At 49.8% G+C, this 17,833-nt stretch overlaps 1 long non-coding RNA gene across 1 annotated transcript in view; it reads left to right on the forward strand.

Moving 5' to 3' along the window:
* LOC138258468 (uncharacterized) overlaps nucleotides 1-974 on the forward strand; it is a 158,733-nt gene extending 157,759 nt beyond the window's left edge. Inside the window, exon 2 of the long non-coding RNA XR_011198416.1 lies at nucleotides 562-974. This is a non-coding gene — a long non-coding RNA (uncharacterized lncRNA). The remainder of the gene's footprint in view (nucleotides 1-561) is intronic.
* The last annotated feature ends 16,859 nt before the right edge of the window (nucleotides 975-17,833 follow it).

Below are 17,833 nucleotides of genomic sequence, written 5' to 3' on the forward strand. Positions count from 1 at the left end.
AACAAACGTACCACTACCAACCTACGTTCAGTGTTTTACCCTTATTTCCCTAACCAACCTAAACTATGTGTAGGTCAATGTCTTAAGGTATATGAAGATCACACAGCCAATCTCAGAACGTCCTCATTTTCCCAGCTCCTTATTTCATTTCGCAAACCTCACAAGCAGTATCCTCGGCTACCCTAGCTAGATGGGTTCGTTAGGTCATGTCCTTAGCAGGTATCGACACCTCGGTTTTTGGCGCTCACTCTTCCAGAGGAGCTATGGCTTCCAAAGCTTTTTGGGTGGGTTCTAGACTAGAGGACATTCTGAGATTGGCTGATTGCTCTAGTGACAATGTCTTTAGAACTTTCTACTGTAAGCCAGTTCATACAGCAACTTCTGTCATTATTAACATGCTTTAAACAAGCATAATAGAAGCCTCCGGTCTTGCCATAAAATGTAGATTTTCCTAGTAACCTATGATGGAAAGTCTAAATTTTATTAAAGACACGGAGGCGAGTATTATCCCTCCTCAGAGTCTCTTTAACAATTGTTTTGTCGCCTTTTCCCTCCCTACAGTAACGACTAATCAACCTCAGAAATCAACCTGAACGTCAAACTGTCTCTCCAGCGACACCAACCTTGTCCAACGATTCTCTTCGTGGTCAACATGATCCTCTTCCTGGGCCTTGGATCTCCCTGCACTTCCAGTCTTGGATCAACTATTTTCAAGAACTTTGATCTCTAATGTTGCCAGTTGCCATCGTTTTTGCTATATTTCCCCTGTTCTTTCACAGAGACTAGCCTTCTCGCACCAAGAAAGAGGGCTGGTCGCAGTCGAGCATAGTGATTATATCATGTTTCCTGTTCACATTGGTTCATATCCCGATACATTTTTTCTTCCCATTGGCTTCTGTCCCCCTTAGCCTCATGGAAATTGTAGTTTTTCTTGACTGCTGCTGTTTGAAATAAAGCAAGTTAGAGAAGCATAATACTCGCCTCCGTGTCTTTAATAAAATTAAGACTTTCTGTCATAGGTTACTAGGAAAATCTACATTTTTCACTCTTTATATTTTACCAGATAAATTGCTATATACCCGGTATACACTGAAAACCGATTGCAAGGTGCAGCTCATTTATTGACTCTGAGGTGCTTGGTTCTTGATGAACCTACAAGACCTATATATCAAGTCTGCCTGTTCCTGAAAGCTGGGAAGATGTGATCTTAGCACCGCAAACTCTTTGTTGATGCAATTTGCAGGGGAAAAAACAGATGCTTACTTCTGCAGCACTTTTTCCCATTTTTCAAAAACAAAACAAATGTAGCTTTATTTTGGCTAATTTCTTGGACTCCTCCAGGGGAACCTACAGACTCTGGGTACCTTTACAATACCCAGAATGTTGGAAACAAAGGACACAAATTTGGTGTGGATAGGTTATGGACATAAAGGTATGGGGGCCTAAGCGCAAACTACCCCAAATAGCCAAAAAAGAGCTCAGCACTGGGGGGTGCAGGGGGAGGGCTTAGCAGCTAAGGAGTTAAACTGGACCAATACAGCATCCTGGATATTATTGTTTTTTGGATGTGGTATTGTGGAAACAACAAAAACGCCCGAACAGTCTAACTCTCACAAACAGTATGTTTCTATCGAGTTTCTCTTTTGAAAAATTTGCATCAGTTTGCATGCCTCTGGGCTGTGAACACAGTGATTCAAAACATCCCTTTCTCAAACCCTAAAATGTTTATTTGTTATACAGTGCAGCACACCATCAACCATCAACAGTCATAACACTGCAAAGCTCACTAAATCACTCCCGTCGGAAATGAAAAGAATAATTGGCTTTGTATTTAAAGGCCACACAGAAAAGTCAAGTATTCTGCAGTGTCAATGCGTGACAATACACAACTCAGCTCAAAAAGGTAAACATACCAGCTCATGCCCAGATCCTGCTTCAACAAAAACAGCAGCCAAGACATTCAGCATAAATAACACACTTTACCATTACTGCAGAACCTTTCATGATTGAATAGGAAGATCATTTAGGCAAGAGCCTCTTAATGTTGATTGATTATTTGTAAACGTAAGTAGTTTATGTTCTGTTCTGACTAATTCCAAACAGAATAACATAAAACATACAGATATGTTACTACATTTTGTAAATTCTGATACTTTGCATAAGATTCGTCCATAACCCATGCATTAGATAAGTCATTTTCATTGGTATGGGGTAAGTATGTACAGTATTGAAGCAAGGGTGTTGTGGTCCCTAATTCAAGACAGAAAATGCCCTCCCGACCACCCGTTTAGTGGTTAAATAGAGCTGTTATTGGCGCGCTAAGTCCATGGATCCCACCAGTGATTGCTATGCCCTCAGTACCTAGAGGAAGTAAAGGTTTACTATACTTAACACCACATGTCTGTATAGATTTGTATATATTGTTGCATCTTCAAAGTATGTACATGTAGAGTTAGCAATAATAAATATACACTCACCCATATACATACTTACATTGATCCCATTCTTCTCACTTGTTTTTTTTAACCATTTTATGATTTACAAAGAAATGATCAAATGCAGCATCAGTACCTGACTTCAGCACGCACCTGGACCATATTTAAGAGATAGGAATTTATATATCATCTTGTATGTCTATGAAAAACATCATTTGGAATTCTTGATCAATATTGTAACATTTTCCCAAACTCCCAAATTACATCCTATAATTCCCTCCCCCGTTAGGTTGTTGTGAACTTCAAATAATACTGTAAGTACCAGTCACACAGTAATGCTACTCAGTAGAACAGTTGCATGGCAGGGGAACACCCTGGAATTGTTATCTTCTAGCTATGGCCTGTTCCCTTATCAATTGTGCCACCAAGTTGGACCACCAATTGACCTACACCTATAAATCCATGTTACCTAGGTCTTAGCTCAACATTTGATAGTCAGTGTTATGACTAACAGGGCTTTGAAGAACGTTATTAACATCACAATATTAGGACATACAACCCTTGCATAAACGTGATCTTGTTATGCTGCACATTTTTTGTAGAGTAGCGTTCACAATTCTTTGCAAATGTAGGTATCTCAGTATGCCTACAGCATGTTGCTTGTTGGTTGTGGGTTATCTCAGTGTTTGTGTTCTGTATGGAGCTTGGGTCGTAAGCCTCCTACTAAACCAGGCTAAATGAGATCAGATGGGGTTGTGCTTGATAAAGCACCTTCAGCTGTATCTCTCTTGTTTTTTTTATCCCTTGGCTAACCTCTTATCAGAGATCAGACATAACTCACCAGCTCAAGTGTGGCTTCTATTATGATGTTAGAATACTGGCTACGGAGGTGAAGGGTACTAGGTTTTGCAGGAACCAGTGATCCTTGGGGTTAAGCAAAGATATAGCAAAGAGAAAGATTGAAAAATAAATAAAATAGGGGAGGGTAGCTTGTCCTTTTATCAACCCACCTTTTGATGACTTTGTTCACATTAGAGATTGTTCACAAGAAAAACCTAGTAAGTTTAGACCCATACACAACCAACAACCCCCAAGGGGCAGGAGAGTCAATTAAGCAATTCACTTGACACTGTGCTCTGTATCATATGCTTCCTGGGCTGAGGCCTTCTGACTAAGGCAGACGGCCAATCAGCTTTTCACTTGGTTCATGTTCACCCTAATGACTTCCACTAGTTGGGTTTTCAATTTAAGGGTAACTGTTTTTATTACAAATGTATGCTCATAGGGTGATGGTATCTTGCACACACTTCATACATTTCAGCACCATTCTTGAATTGGTCTTGAGGCAGTGGTTGCGACCTACTCGGTCATCCACTACCTAGACGATTTCCTATTTATAGTCCTGAGACATTTGAGGTGAAGTGCAAATTAATTTTCATCTTTCATCAAGTTTGTGAGTAAGTTTGGGGTAATGAAGCGCTGATGACAAAACTGTGGGCTAAGGTACAATCGTTGTGTTTTGGGGGATTGTGATCAGTTCCAAAAAAGGAAATGCAGGTTGTTGTCACAGCAGGAAAAGGTGAGGGCTTTTAAGAGCTCTTCGAAAACTTGTTTGGAGGCACGTAAAGTCATATCACACAAGCCACAGGTCCTAGTGGACAGCTCAATTTTGCCTAACAGATCATTTCAATGGGCTGCCCCTTTACAAGATATATCACACAGGCCATGTAATGGATTAGGTCCAAGTATCACAAAACACACCTATAAACCCAGTTAAAGGAAGACATTAGGATCTAGTTTACAATCCTTAAGAACCTTAATGGGTCAATGTTGTGGTGTCGTATTTGGACTTTCGCTCCTAAGCAAGACTGCTGATTTAGGGTAGACAGCACTTTAGTTTGTGGGCAGCTGATTCACTCCTGTAATAAGTCACAACTATCGGCCCAACCCTCACTGCTCTCAATCAGTACATCACCAAAAACCCAAACAGTAAAAGGTGATTTCTGGCAGCCTTATGCATGAACTCTACAGTGCAACATCTCAGGGGAGTTGTGGTGGATACAGAAGTTACCCTTTTCTCTTGTTAGCAACACGTCTCATTGACACGCAGGCAATGAAGGAGATGCAGGAACGTTTTTTACGTATTGATTGAAAAGTCTGCAATCTACTGTAAAATGCATGAGCTGCAATGATTAGGATAATTAACAGCAGAAGAAGCATAATTGTGAAGATGAGAGTTGTGTATACACAAAACCCCACCACCTTACAATAAACATGAGATCTAAAAACCCCTAGCAAAGAGAACCTAATCTCGAACCTAATGAGGCCTAATTAATAAACCTAATCTGCCAGTACCATGTCCATGAGAAGCGCCCCACAACCCTCATTACTTGGAATGAGGGCTCTAGGTCAGACTCTGTGATGACTTAAAGCTGAGTTCTGCAGCAAGGTGACATGCAGTGTGAGATGTATTTATATAGATCATGTACGACCCCTGATGCAGGTATGTTCCCAAACCACTGAGAAGGAGGCAGACTTGTGGCTGCAATTACATAAATAAACCACCACAAGTGTACATCATGGCCCTCATTATGAAATTAGCGGTAAGTCCCGCTTACCGCCATGCTGACTGCCGCCAACATACCGCTGGCGCAGCGGTGTACTGCTACCCATATTATAACACACATCGCAATCCGACACTATACAGCCAGACACACAAGTCCGCCAGCCCAAAGGTCAGTGATAAACTGGCAGTAGCAAAACCCACACCGTTACGCCAACAGAACCACGCCCACAACATTATGACCCACAAATCACCATGGCGGGCATTCAACCGCAGTAAACCATTGGCGGTACATACCACAGCGCTCAAAATGCACACACACATACAAAACAACACCACATTGGACAATTCAAACTACACACACCACACCCACATCACTATAAAACCCACACACAGTACCCACAGACCCAGATCCACTGAACACCATCACCCATACACCATCCACGCACCTTACAGCACACACCCCAACACATCACCCCACATACCCTCACAAACACCACACACACTACACCCTTGGCACCACAAAGACACCCCAGGTTCTCAGAGGAGAAGTTAAGGGTCATGGTGGAGGAAACCATCCGGGTAGAGCCACAGCTATTTTGATCACAGGTGCAGCAGACATCCATTGATAGGAAGACGGAGCTATGGCGGAGAATCGTGGACAGGCTCAATGCCGTGGGACAGCACCCCAGAACAAGGGATGACATCAGGAAGAGGTGGAACGACCTACAGGGGAAGGTGCATTCCACAGCAGGAAGACACCAGATAGCAGTACAGAGGACTGGCGGTGGGCCCCCACCTCCTCTCCCACAACTAACAAATGCATCCTGAGTGCCTGGCAGATGTATCAGGAGGACTGGACTCTGGTGAGTCAACTTTTTACTACTTTCACCCCCCTACCTGCATGCCATCACATACCCCCACTCCTACCCTCACCCCCATCACTCCACCACCTCACATCCCACCATCATAACACACCTATCCCAATACCAAGCCCTGCACATAGCACCAATGCACGGACCCCCATCACAGACCTGCATGGACACACATCACTAAAGCATGCACATTAGAGAGAATCACCTAGCCCACAAAATCACTACTCACACAAGGCAAAGCTGACAGAGCAATCACAACCATAGAGGGCAACACACCCATGCACAAGATGTCACACGTGAAACAATAACACTGCATTTACATCCCCACAGGTCCCCCACACAACGTCACCAGAGAGGAGGTACCAGCAACTTCCAGTCCACCCCCAGAAGACGCCTGGATCTGGATGACCAACCAGGCCCATGGGACAGTCGGTTACCCAGGCACAGTCCCATACTACCACAGAGCCTCTCCCCTCAGTAAACACCAGCACAGTACCCACCCAGCAGGACCATACCTCTGTCCCGAGGACACGTTAATCAGCAGTGTGTCCACCACTACAGGGACCCCAGACAACCCACAAACACAGGACGATCAGAAACCTGGGATCAGTGGCAGTGGGCACACAGTTCATGGGACAGCGGCACAGGACAACAGGGAAGCTGGGAGGACTGCTGTGCGACAGGGGATGGACAGGCCCAGGGAACCGACTCTCCAGGGGGCACTCACCAACATCCTGGGAGCATACCACCAATTACAGGAGACGATGGGCCAGATACTGGACAAGTTGCAGGAGGCGCAGCGGCTGCAGGAAGGACAGTACCTGGGGTTAAGGGAGGACTTGAAGGACATCCACACAACCCTGGTCACCATAGCAGGGGTGCTGGCAAACATGGCCAACAACATGAGGGAGGCAGTGGCACACCACCAGGCCCCTGACACTAGCCACATCGATGAACAGCCATCCACCTCCGCTGCCGCTAGTGGACAGGAGGCCCCGCCACAGGACCAACAGGCCACCAGCACCCCTCCGCCTGCAGAAGGAGAACCACCACGCAAACGGTCCTTGCGATCCAGGCAGAAGCCAGAGAACATTGCCAAGACCCCACCAGAAAATAGGACTCTCCTGATTGTCACCCTTGTGTCCCACTCTGTCACCCTGTCCACCTTGAACAGCCATTGCTCCCCTTCCTATGCCCCCTTGGACAATGCACCTATGATACAAATAGACTGGACTCTACCCTGGACTTTCCTCCACCATCAACCCAGCCCTTTTCACTACCCCCTCTATTTCTTAGCACTAAAATAAACACCAGTGAAAAAATGCAAGTATGGAGTCTGTCAAATGATTGAACTATGTATTCATTTAACAAACTTGAAACACTGCAATCCAACTGTACAGGAATAAATACATAGGAATGACCTGTAGTAGGCTGCAGTCAACATAACAGGTGCCAGATTGGGGCACAGATTTCTGAAAATAGAGATGCCAAAGGGTACAATAAGTGGCCATAAAATTGGGAGAATCTGCCTGCCATGTACAATGTCAAACACAAAACAGTCAATGTAAAGTGAAACTACAGTTCCTTACCTGTGTGTCACTGGAAGTACTGTCGTATTATTGTTGTTCTGTTGTCCTCATCCTCTACCTCCTAATTTTCACTGTCCACAGGGTCCTCTGCTGCCATACACCCATCTCCAGCCTCATCCTCCTGCAGAAAAGGCACCAGGCGTCTCAAGGCAAGGTTATACAACATACAGCATGCCACAACTATCTGGCAGACCTTCTTGGGTGAGTATAGGGATCCACTAGTTAGATGGAGGCAACGAAGCCTGGCCTTCAGGAGGTCGAATGTCCTTTCTATTACTCTCCTTGTTCGCCCATGTGCCTCATTGTAACGTTCCTCTGCCCTTGTCATGGGATTCCTCACAGGGGTCAGTAGCCATGAGAGGTTGGGGTACCCAGAGTCACCTGCCAATATCAAGGGACAACTGTTAGACACACACTAACCCTTAGGGCCAACACCATACCCATACACCAACATCCACTCTGGGGTTGAGCCATCACATATGGGATGCTGCTATACTTTAGGATAAAGGCATCATGCACAGACCCAGGATACTTTGCATTGACGTGGGAGATGTACTGGTCCGCCAGGCACACCATCTGCACATTCATCAGGTGAAAGCTCTTTCGATTTCTGTACACCTGTTTATTTCTACGGGGAGGGGTACAAATGTAATATGTGTTCCATCGATTGCCCCAATGATGTTGGGGATATGTCCCATTGCATAGAAGTCAGCTTTTACTGTGGCCAAATCCTCCACCTGGGGAAAAACGATGTAGCTGTGCATGTGTTTAATCAGGGCAGACAACACTCTGGTCAGCACTATTGAGAACATTGGCTGTGACATTCCTGCTGCCAAGCCCACTGTCACTTGGAAGGAGCCAGTTGCCAAGAAATGGAGCACAGATAGGACTTGCACAAGAGGGAGGATCCAAGTGGTGTGACGGATAACAGATATCAGGTCAGGCTCCAATTGGGCACACAGCTCTGTGATTGTGTCCCTGTCCAGTCTATAGGTGAGGATTATGTGCCTGTTCTCCATTGTTGCCAAGTTCACCAGGGGTTTGTTCACAGGGGTATGTCTCCATCTCCTATTCATCCGCAGCGGTTGTAATCTAGGGGGCAAAACGGTGAGCAGCTGGTCAGTATTCCACTTTCCAAACACTACACTGCATTGCATGTTGTGACTGTCACAGTATATTGTTGTATAGGCCCAATTGGTGCCTATGTGTGCTGTGACGCAGATAGGTGCCATGGCCAGCCCCCCCCTGACATGGTGTCCGCCTGTCCTGTGTGGATGCACATGTGCAAATGAGGTAAGGCCGCTGACGTTGTGAGCCTTTGCGGGAGGCGGTTGAGTACAGTCGTGCAACTCCTCATTGGTTGTCATTGGGCCCTATGGGATACAGTGGCCAAAGGTGATGTACGCCATCGGTGACAGTACGCACCGCCGTGGACGTGTCCGCCATTTTCTATCTGTTCACTCACTGGCTACCTGACCTTCAACAGGAGAGGAACTACACTACAAGTGCTGCTGTGACCTGTGTCTGGAACCTACCATGGCTCGTGTCACTGGGGAAAGGGCCCCTGCCATCACCGCTGCAGAGTTGGAGAGACTGGTGGATGGGGTCCTACGCCAGTACAGAATGCTGTATGGGCCTCCAGACCAACAGGTAAGTACACTGTGAGCATGGTGCATGGGGCATGAATGCATGGAGTGCTGTGTGTGAGGGCCTCGTGTTGGGGGGTTGGTAGAAGGGTTCTGGGCAGCATGATGCATGTATAGTGGGCAATGTCTGTGCATAAGGGGATGGGAGGGCTATGGTGGGCCATGAGTGTAACAGGCCAGACGGTCTGACTGATACCCTTTTCTATGTGTATTTTTCTGCAGGTCAGCGCCCATCAGAAAAAGGGTATATGGTGTGCCATCGCCAAGGACATCCGGACCCTGGGGGTCTATGGCAGGTGGAGCACCCACTGTCAGAAACGGTGGGAGGACCTGAGACGCTGGGCAAGGAAGATGGCAGAGGCCCAGCTTGGGATGGCCTCCCAACGAGGAAGAGGTGCTCGTCGAACCCTGACCCCCAGGATGGCCTGCATACTGGCGGTGGCCTATCCGGAGCTGGATGGGCGCTTGAGGGCATCACAGCAGCTACAAGGGGGTGAGTACAGTTTCCCAATATACTACTTGTGCATGGTCTCTGGGTGGGTGATGTGAGCCTGTGGGTACCCCTAGGCCAGGCCGGACATTGCAGGGTAGGTCCCATGTTGGGCAGGGGCTGATGAACACCACCTCCTACCAAGCTAGTAGGCAGGGGTCTCTGGGTGTCAGGTATGCTGCTATTGGCATTAGGTATTCCTGTCTATGGCCTGGTGACTTGCATTGCTACTGGTTGTGCATTGCTTAGTGCATAGGGATGTTCCCTTTGTGTGTGTGTGTCGTGTACGCCAACGGTGGTGTTGCTGGCGCCACTGACCAAGTGTATCCTTTGTCTCTTCTCCCCTCCTTTTTGTTTTGTCACCCTGCTCTTATGTGCATTAGCATCATCTGGCGAAGGAGCAGAGGCACCGGCGACGGAGGGAGCTGCATCCTACAGGGCCCAGGAGGCTGAATCCACTGATGGTAAGGGCACCAGTGGGACAGAGGGGGAGAGGAGCACCACGGTGGAGACAGGAGGGGACAGTTCTGACAGCGATACCTCCTCCGATGGAAGCTCCCTGGTGGTGGCGGACACCTCTGTGCCCACCCCAACTACAGGTACAGCCTCCACCCCCGTACCAGCACCGTCCTCCCAGCAGCCCCTCAGGGTGCTTCCCGTGCCCACTCAACCAGGATGGTGGGCAACTCCTTCACCCCAGGCACCTCAGGCGTTAGCCCTGCTGCTCTGAGTGAGGAGGTTATTCACCTCCTGAGATCCATCTCATTTGGGCAGTCAAACACTGTGAATGCCATCCAGGGGCTGGCAGCCCATTTGCAACAAACAAATGCATTCCTGGAGGGCATTCACTCTGGCATGGCGGCCCAACACAGATCAATCCAGGCTCTGGCCTCCTCCCTGATGCCAGCTATTGTCCCTGTTTCTAGCCTCCCCCCTCCAACTTCCTCTATCCAGTCCCATTCCCCTCAACCCCAACCTATCCCAAGCACACAGGCAGACCTGCATGCACACAAGACAACACACAGGAGTGGCTCAGGCAAACACAAGCACCACACATCATCCGACAGGCACTCACACAAACATCATCCAGATGCAGACATACCAACATCCACTGCCTCCACTGTCTTCCCCTCCTCCTCGTCCTTCACCTCCCTCCCAGTAGCGTCTCCACTCACACCTGCATGCACTACATCCTCATCCATTACCACCATCACCAGCACACCTATCAGTATAAACCCCTCACTGGCAGTCACCACCCCCACATCCATGCACACGTCCCCTGTGTCCTCTCCCACTGTGTCTGTGCCCCCTCTTCCCAAAGTACACAAACACAAGCCCTCAGACACCCAAAAGCCATCCACCTCACAACAGCATCTAGCCCATGCACCTGCACCCAAAATCAGCAGACAGCTACAACCACTCCCAAACCTTCACCCTCTTCCTGCCTCAATGTCCCTAAGAAGCTTTTCCCCTCCACCGTTGACCTCTTCCCTACCCCTCCCCCTGTCCTTCACATTGGGCCAGGATGGTCAGAACCCTGGCGAGCACCTTAGCCACCCAGTCCACGGCCAAGGTAGTGTCGATAGCTACTGCAGGTGGGAGGGGCTCCAGGGAACCAGGCATCAGCACTGAAAGTGTGCCTGCACCAGCTGCCAAAGGAAAGGGCAAGGGGGCACCACCAGCTGTCAAAGGGAACAGCAAGGAGGCACCACCAGCTGCCAAAAGGAAGGGCAAGGGGCTTGCACCAGCAGGCAGGAAGGGCACGAGACCTTGTGCTGGAACTGATTCTGAGCCCCCACCACCAACCATGGTGGTTCAGCTGTCCGAGGCTGCAGGGGAAGGGGGTGGAGCCTCACCCCACCACTGCCTGCACCACCACCAGCACCGCCAGCAGCACCACTGCCAGCAGCAGCAGCCCCAGTGGGCAGCCGTCTGAGGCTGCAGGAGAAGGGCTGGAGCCTCCCCCCACGATTGCTAGCCCTGACACCAGCCCGTCACGGCCACCACTGAGCAGCCGTCACCGCCGTCGGGCAGTGTGTAGTCCTGCCTACCTTGGGCTGTAGTGCGTCCTGGCCACTGCAAATCCTGTAGGTGTGACACCCAGGTGAGAGACTGCGACCTTGCACTCCCCAGGATCTGCATCACAGGGCACAAGGCCCCCTCCAGAACCAGTGGAAGAAGACATCCACTCACCCTATCCTTTGCCAGGATGAAGTACACTGGGCACAAGGCCCCCTCCAGAACCAGTGGAAGAAGCCATTCACTCACCCCATTCTTGCCAGGATGAAGCACACTGGGAACATGGCCCCCTCCAGAACCAGTGGAAGACACCATCCACTCACTCTATCCTTGCTAGGATGAAGCACACTGGGCACAATGCCCCCTCCGGAACCAGTGGAAGAAGCCATCCACTCACCCTATCCTTGCCAGGAGGAAGCACACTGGGCGCAAGGCCGCTCCAGAACCAGTGGAAGAAGCCATCCACTCACTCTATCCTTGCCAGGATGAAGCACACTAGGCACAATGCCCCCTCCAGAACCAGTGGAAGAAGCCATTCACTCACCCCATCTTAGCCAGGATGAAGCACACTGGGCACAATGCCCCCTCATGAACCAGTGGAAGAAGACATCCACTCACCCTATCCTTGCCAGGATGAAGCACACTGGGCACAAGCCCCCTCCAGAACCAGTGGAAGAAGCCATCCACTCACCCTATCCTTGCCAGGATGAAGCACACTGAGCACAATACCCCCTCCAGAGCCAGTGGAAGAAGCCATCCACTCACCCTATCCTTGCCAAGATGAAGCACACTGTGCACAAGGCCCCCTCCAGAACCAGTAGAAGAATCCATCCACTAGAGAGACTGTGGCCTTGCACTCCCCAGGACCAAGAAGTGGGCAAACCACCCACTAGAGAGACTGTGGCCTTGCAATCCCCAGGACCAAGCAGTGGGCATGTAGCCCCCTCCAGGACCAATGGCATTGTACCATCTTCCGGCTGAGGTGCCCCCCCATTCCGTGTGCCACGGAGGTGCCTGTGTATTTTCGACCTGATGCCCCTGCAGTGTTCTCTCCGTGTTGTTGCAGGACTGAGGAGGGGCCTTGGCCTTTGTGTAGTGGCCCTGTGGCCCACAGAAATTGAGGACTGGGCAGTGTCCCTCCATTTGTAAATATGTATATACTTTTAGATTTTGAAGCACGTATTTATACTATTTTATCTTATTACACTCACTTTAATCAGTTCCTTTTGTCCTTGCTTTATTCCTGAGGGGTACGGAGTGGATATGTAATGTTGTTGCATGTGGTTGTGTGTATGGTGTTGGGGGTGGGGGTGTTGCATGTGTGTGTCACTCTCTTTTTCCTCCCCCCCGTGTGCTAGGCGTCAGTACTCACCGTGGTCGTCTTCGCCGGCGTTGATGTTCGTAATGCAGGAAGAGGTATAGCAGCATGGGGATGATGTGCAACTCAGGCTCCATGGCATCATGGTTGTTCCCTGAGTCTCCAGAGGTGAGTCCTTTGCCTTCTGTGTTCTGTTTCTGCATGCTTTTGTTGTCGTTGGTACCACCCCGTAAAAGGTGGTGGATCGGCCTGTCTTAATACAGTGGGCGGAACATTGTCTTCCTCCTGGCTGTTGGCGGTTACTGCCGTGGTACTTGTTGCTACTGCAGTGGCGGTCGGTGTGTTAAAGTGGCTGTCTGTCTGGGCGGTTTCGGCAGTGGTCATAATTCCTTTTTGTTTTTACAGCCGGCCTGTTTGCAGTATTACCACCACTTTATCACTGACCGCCAGGGTTGTAATGAGGGCCTATGTTCCTATCACACGTAAATGAGAAAGGACATGATGTAATACCTACGTTCATCACTGATTATGATGCTGAGAATGACGCCTTCACTGAGTGGCACTGATAATTCAAATCAAAACATTTCTATAAACTACAAACAATGGCAGCTATCTTAAAAGAAATAATAAAACAAATTGACTAAAACAGAGCACACTAAGCCCCTCATTCTGATTCTGGCGGGCGGCGGAGGCCGCCCGCCAGAATTCAGCCCTCCATAATACCGCTCCGCGGTCAAAAGACCGCGGAGGGTATTATGAGTTTTTCCCTGGGCTGGCGGGCGGTCTCCAAAAGACCGCCCGCCAGCCCAGGGAAAAACTCCCTTCCCACGAGGATGCCGACTCGTAATCGAGCCGGCGGAGTGGGAAGGTGCGACGGGTGCTGTTGCACCCGTCGCGTATTTCACTGTCTGCCAAGCAGACAGTGAAATACTTGTAGGGGCCCTCTTACGGGGGCCCCTGCAGTGCCCATGCCATTGGCATGGGCACTGCAGGGGCCCCCAGGGGCCCCGCGACTCCCCCTCCCGCCATCCGGTTCCCGGCGGGAGAACCGCCAGGAACTGGATGGCGGGAGGGGGAGTCGGAATCCCCAAGCCGGCGCAGCAAGCTGCGCCGGCTTGGAGGATTCCTGGGGGCAGTGGAAAACCGGCGGGAGACCGCCGGTTTTCCCGTTCTGACCGCGGCCAAAGCGCCGCGGTCAGAATGACCAAGGGAGCACCGCCGGCCTGTCGGCGGTGCTCCCGCCCCCGTTGGCCCTGGCGGATTGTATCCGCCAGGGTCAGAATGAGGGCCTAAGTAGGTTAAAAGTCACTAGGTGATGGGGGCACAGGCCTGCAAGCCACACGGCTATGCAACATTCCTGAGTCCAAACAAAAACTAAATTGGCTTTACCATAGTGGCAACACCCCATTACAGTCAGGCCAATATTTAGGTCTGTTTTCTGATGCAGATGGCAGATTGGGTTTTAGTGCCATGCTGGGAACCAACTGGTGTGGCGATCCACGGATACAGCAGTGATTTTTGCTTGGGGAAAAATGTAACTTTCCTTGAGTTGTTTCCCATTTTACTCGCACTGCATATTTGGACTAGTCAGTTCTCAAATTGGCCTGTAACATTTTGGTCAGACACCATGCCAGTGGTGGAATCCATTAACTTACAGCTTGCAAAACACAATGTGGCACTAAGTTTACTTGAGAAGTTAGTTCTAGTTTGCTTAAAGAAGAATATTCTGTTTAGAGCCAAATATGTACCTGGTATTCAGAATAACATAGCCAATGCCTTGTCTTGTTTCAAGTTGCGGGATTTCTGACATTTCTATCCAAGGGTGGAGGTCCTTTTCCTTAAATACTACAGAATTTTGATGCTCAGTTCTAGCAGATCTAATTTTGGTCAGGCTGGCACCAAAATCGAAGAGAGAATATGAAACAGGTTTTTAAGCTTATCTTTTGTTATCCATATGTTACTCTGAAGCACAGCGTTTCTCACTGAGTAGCTGGGTAGGGTCCCTGGTGCACATGCATGTGGAAGGGAAGACACCAGCATTTGCTATGACCCCACAGATTAGTCTTAGCCTTTTTCTGTAGGCTGGCAGATGCACTAGACCAATCACATTTTTTCCTCATTAAGAAAGCTCTAAAAGAAGGATGGGCAGTAAACTCTGCTCCACAGGCGGAGTTCGCAGAGTTTTGCCATCCTGTGCTCAGCTTGGAATGCAGAATTTGGCAAACTCTGCCCACTGCCGCTTAGCAGAGTTTACTGGCACCTACTTCCTACCCCCGAATGAGGCCACAATACGGATTGGCTAGTTTTCAATCATTCACAGGAAGGAAGTATGATCGGTGCTTCCGCCTCCTCCACAGACTACTCATACTTCTGTGCTAGAGGCAGAGCACTGTGGGTGAAAGGAAAAAAATCACATCAAGCCTGCTTGGCTATTGGACAGCAGAGGTGCTCTAACAGATGTGGTCACAGCTTTCACAGCTTTAAACAGCATCTGGAATGGGGCCTGGAGAGAAAGCTGCTGGGCTGTAGGTGACTATGCCGTATTACACATACTATACAGTATACTCGACAAAGGTCAGGCATCCGGATCGCTCCTTACTGTGACTTTTGCTTTTGGTGGGCGGAACTCCGCAAAATTCCACAGAGTTTTTTGCAACTACGTGGAATATCGCAGAGTACAACTCTGTGAGTTCTGTCCACTACTATTCTGAGAGGTTGGAGAGAGCAGCACCAGATGAAACATGCCCCACTTATATGGACAAGCTCAGAAAGATTCTAGGTGTTCTCCATACCATATGCAATTCCAATTACAAGACAGTGCTGTTTTCAGCACTTTTCTCCCTCGACTTTTATGAGACATTTAGGCCCTCATTACGACCCTGGTGGTGGGTGATAAAGTGACGGTAATACTGCCAACAGGCTGGCGGTAAGTACCGCCAAATTATGAGCATGGTGGTGATATCTCTGAAAGACAGTAAATGTACCACACTGACCGCCAGGGCGGAAACAACACTCACCACAGCGGCAGCCGCATACAGCCAAGAGGAAGACAAAGTTTTACTCACCATATCAAGACCCTGCTAACCGCCACCTTTTCCGGGGAGGTACCAACGCCATCAAAAGCCTGGTGGAAACACATATCACTGAAGAGAAAAGACTCACTATTGGAGACACAGGGAAGAAGCACGCTGCCATGGAACCCAAACTGCAAGTTTTCCCGATAATCTTCTACGTTAACCTCCACCTGGAACACCAACGCCGGCAAAGATGACGACGGTGAGTACAGCCACTGAGCACACAAGGGAGGGTGGAAGGAAAAGGAGAGTGACACACACACACACACACGCACAACACACACCAGACACACACACACACCATACACACAACCAGCTGCATTACAAAAACAATTTGACCCCGAAAATCCAATTTGACCATGAAACAGATATGTACACCTGTATAAAAAAGGGACACTTCCCAGTCCTTAGTTCAAAGGGCCCACATGGCCACAGGGCACAGTCCAAGACCCAACTTGAATCCTGCACCAATCCGGATAGAACACTGCAGGGGTATCAGTTGTCAAATAGACAGGCACCTCGAAGGGAGGGAGGGCACCTTAGCCGGATGCAGGAAGAAGCCCACTGGTGCTGGAGGGAGCAACATGCCCTGTGCTCTTTGTCCTGGGGAGTGCAAGACCACAGTCTCTTGAGTGGGTGTCTTGCCCACTGGTTCTGGAGGGGGCAACATGGCCTGTGCTCTTTGTCCTGGGGAGTGCAAGACCACAGTCTCTTGAGTGGGTGTCTTGCCCACTGGTTCTGGAGGGGGCAACATGCCCTGTGCTGTTTGTCCTGGGGAGTGCAAGGCCACAGTCTCTCGAGTGGGTGTCTTGCCCACTTGTTCTGGTGCAGGCAACATGCCCTGTGCTCTTTGTCCTGGGGAATGCAAGGCCACAGTCTCTCGAGTGGGTGTCTTGCCCACTGGTTCTGGAGAGGGCAGCCCGCACAGTAGCCCCTGGAGGGTGGACTACATGGCGTCCTCCAGCGGTGATGGCTACATGCTGGTGGTGGTTGGGGAGGCTCCTGGGCAGCCCCTGCACTCACTGATGGCAGCACATCAACGGCTGGCAGTGGGGGCCCTGTGACAGCTGGTGGTGGTGGCGGTGTTTGGCTGACAGCTTCTGCTGGTGTACAGTGCCTCTTGTCATCCTGGTCATGGGTTGTGGATCCCTTACCCTTCCTGGCAGGGGTGGATGGGATCTTCCCCCTTCTGCCTGCTGGTGCAGGCTCCTTCCTCTTCTTCACAGCTGGTGCAGGCTCCTTCCCCTTCTTCCCAGCTGGTGCAGGCTCTTTCCCCTTCTTCCCAGCTGGTGCAGGCTCCTTCTCCTTCCACACAGCTGGTGCCGAACTCTTGCCTTTCATCCCAGGTTGTGCTGCCTCTTCCCCTTCAGTGTTGTTGGTCTGGTATCCGTACCACCACGAGTAGGTGGTGCTACTACTGTCCCCGTGGACTGTTTGGCTGAGGTACTGGGCTGTGTCTTTGCTACCCTGCCCATATGTGCAGGACGGGGAGGAGGGGTAGGGAAGAGGTCAATCGGGGAAAGGAAAAGCTTTCTAGGTACGTTGGGGAAGGAAGAGGGAGGAGTAATGGTAGTGTAGGATGTGGGAGTGGTCGTCGGAGGTCTGCCAGACTGGGGTGCAGGTGCATGGGCTGTATGTTGTTGAGAGGTGGATGGCTGTTGGGTGTTTGCGTTTGTGTCCTATGGTGGGGGCAGACACAGTGGAAGAGGACACAGGGGACGAGTGCATGGATGTTGTGGAGGTGCCTGCCTGTGAGGTGTGTGTTCTGCTTGGTGTGGTGATGATGCCGGTAGTGGATATTGAAGTATTACGTGCAGGTGTGAG

This window comes from Pleurodeles waltl, chromosome 2_1, assembly GCF_031143425.1.
Source record: "Pleurodeles waltl isolate 20211129_DDA chromosome 2_1, aPleWal1.hap1.20221129, whole genome shotgun sequence".
Taxonomy (NCBI): Eukaryota; Metazoa; Chordata; class Amphibia; order Caudata; family Salamandridae; genus Pleurodeles; species Pleurodeles waltl.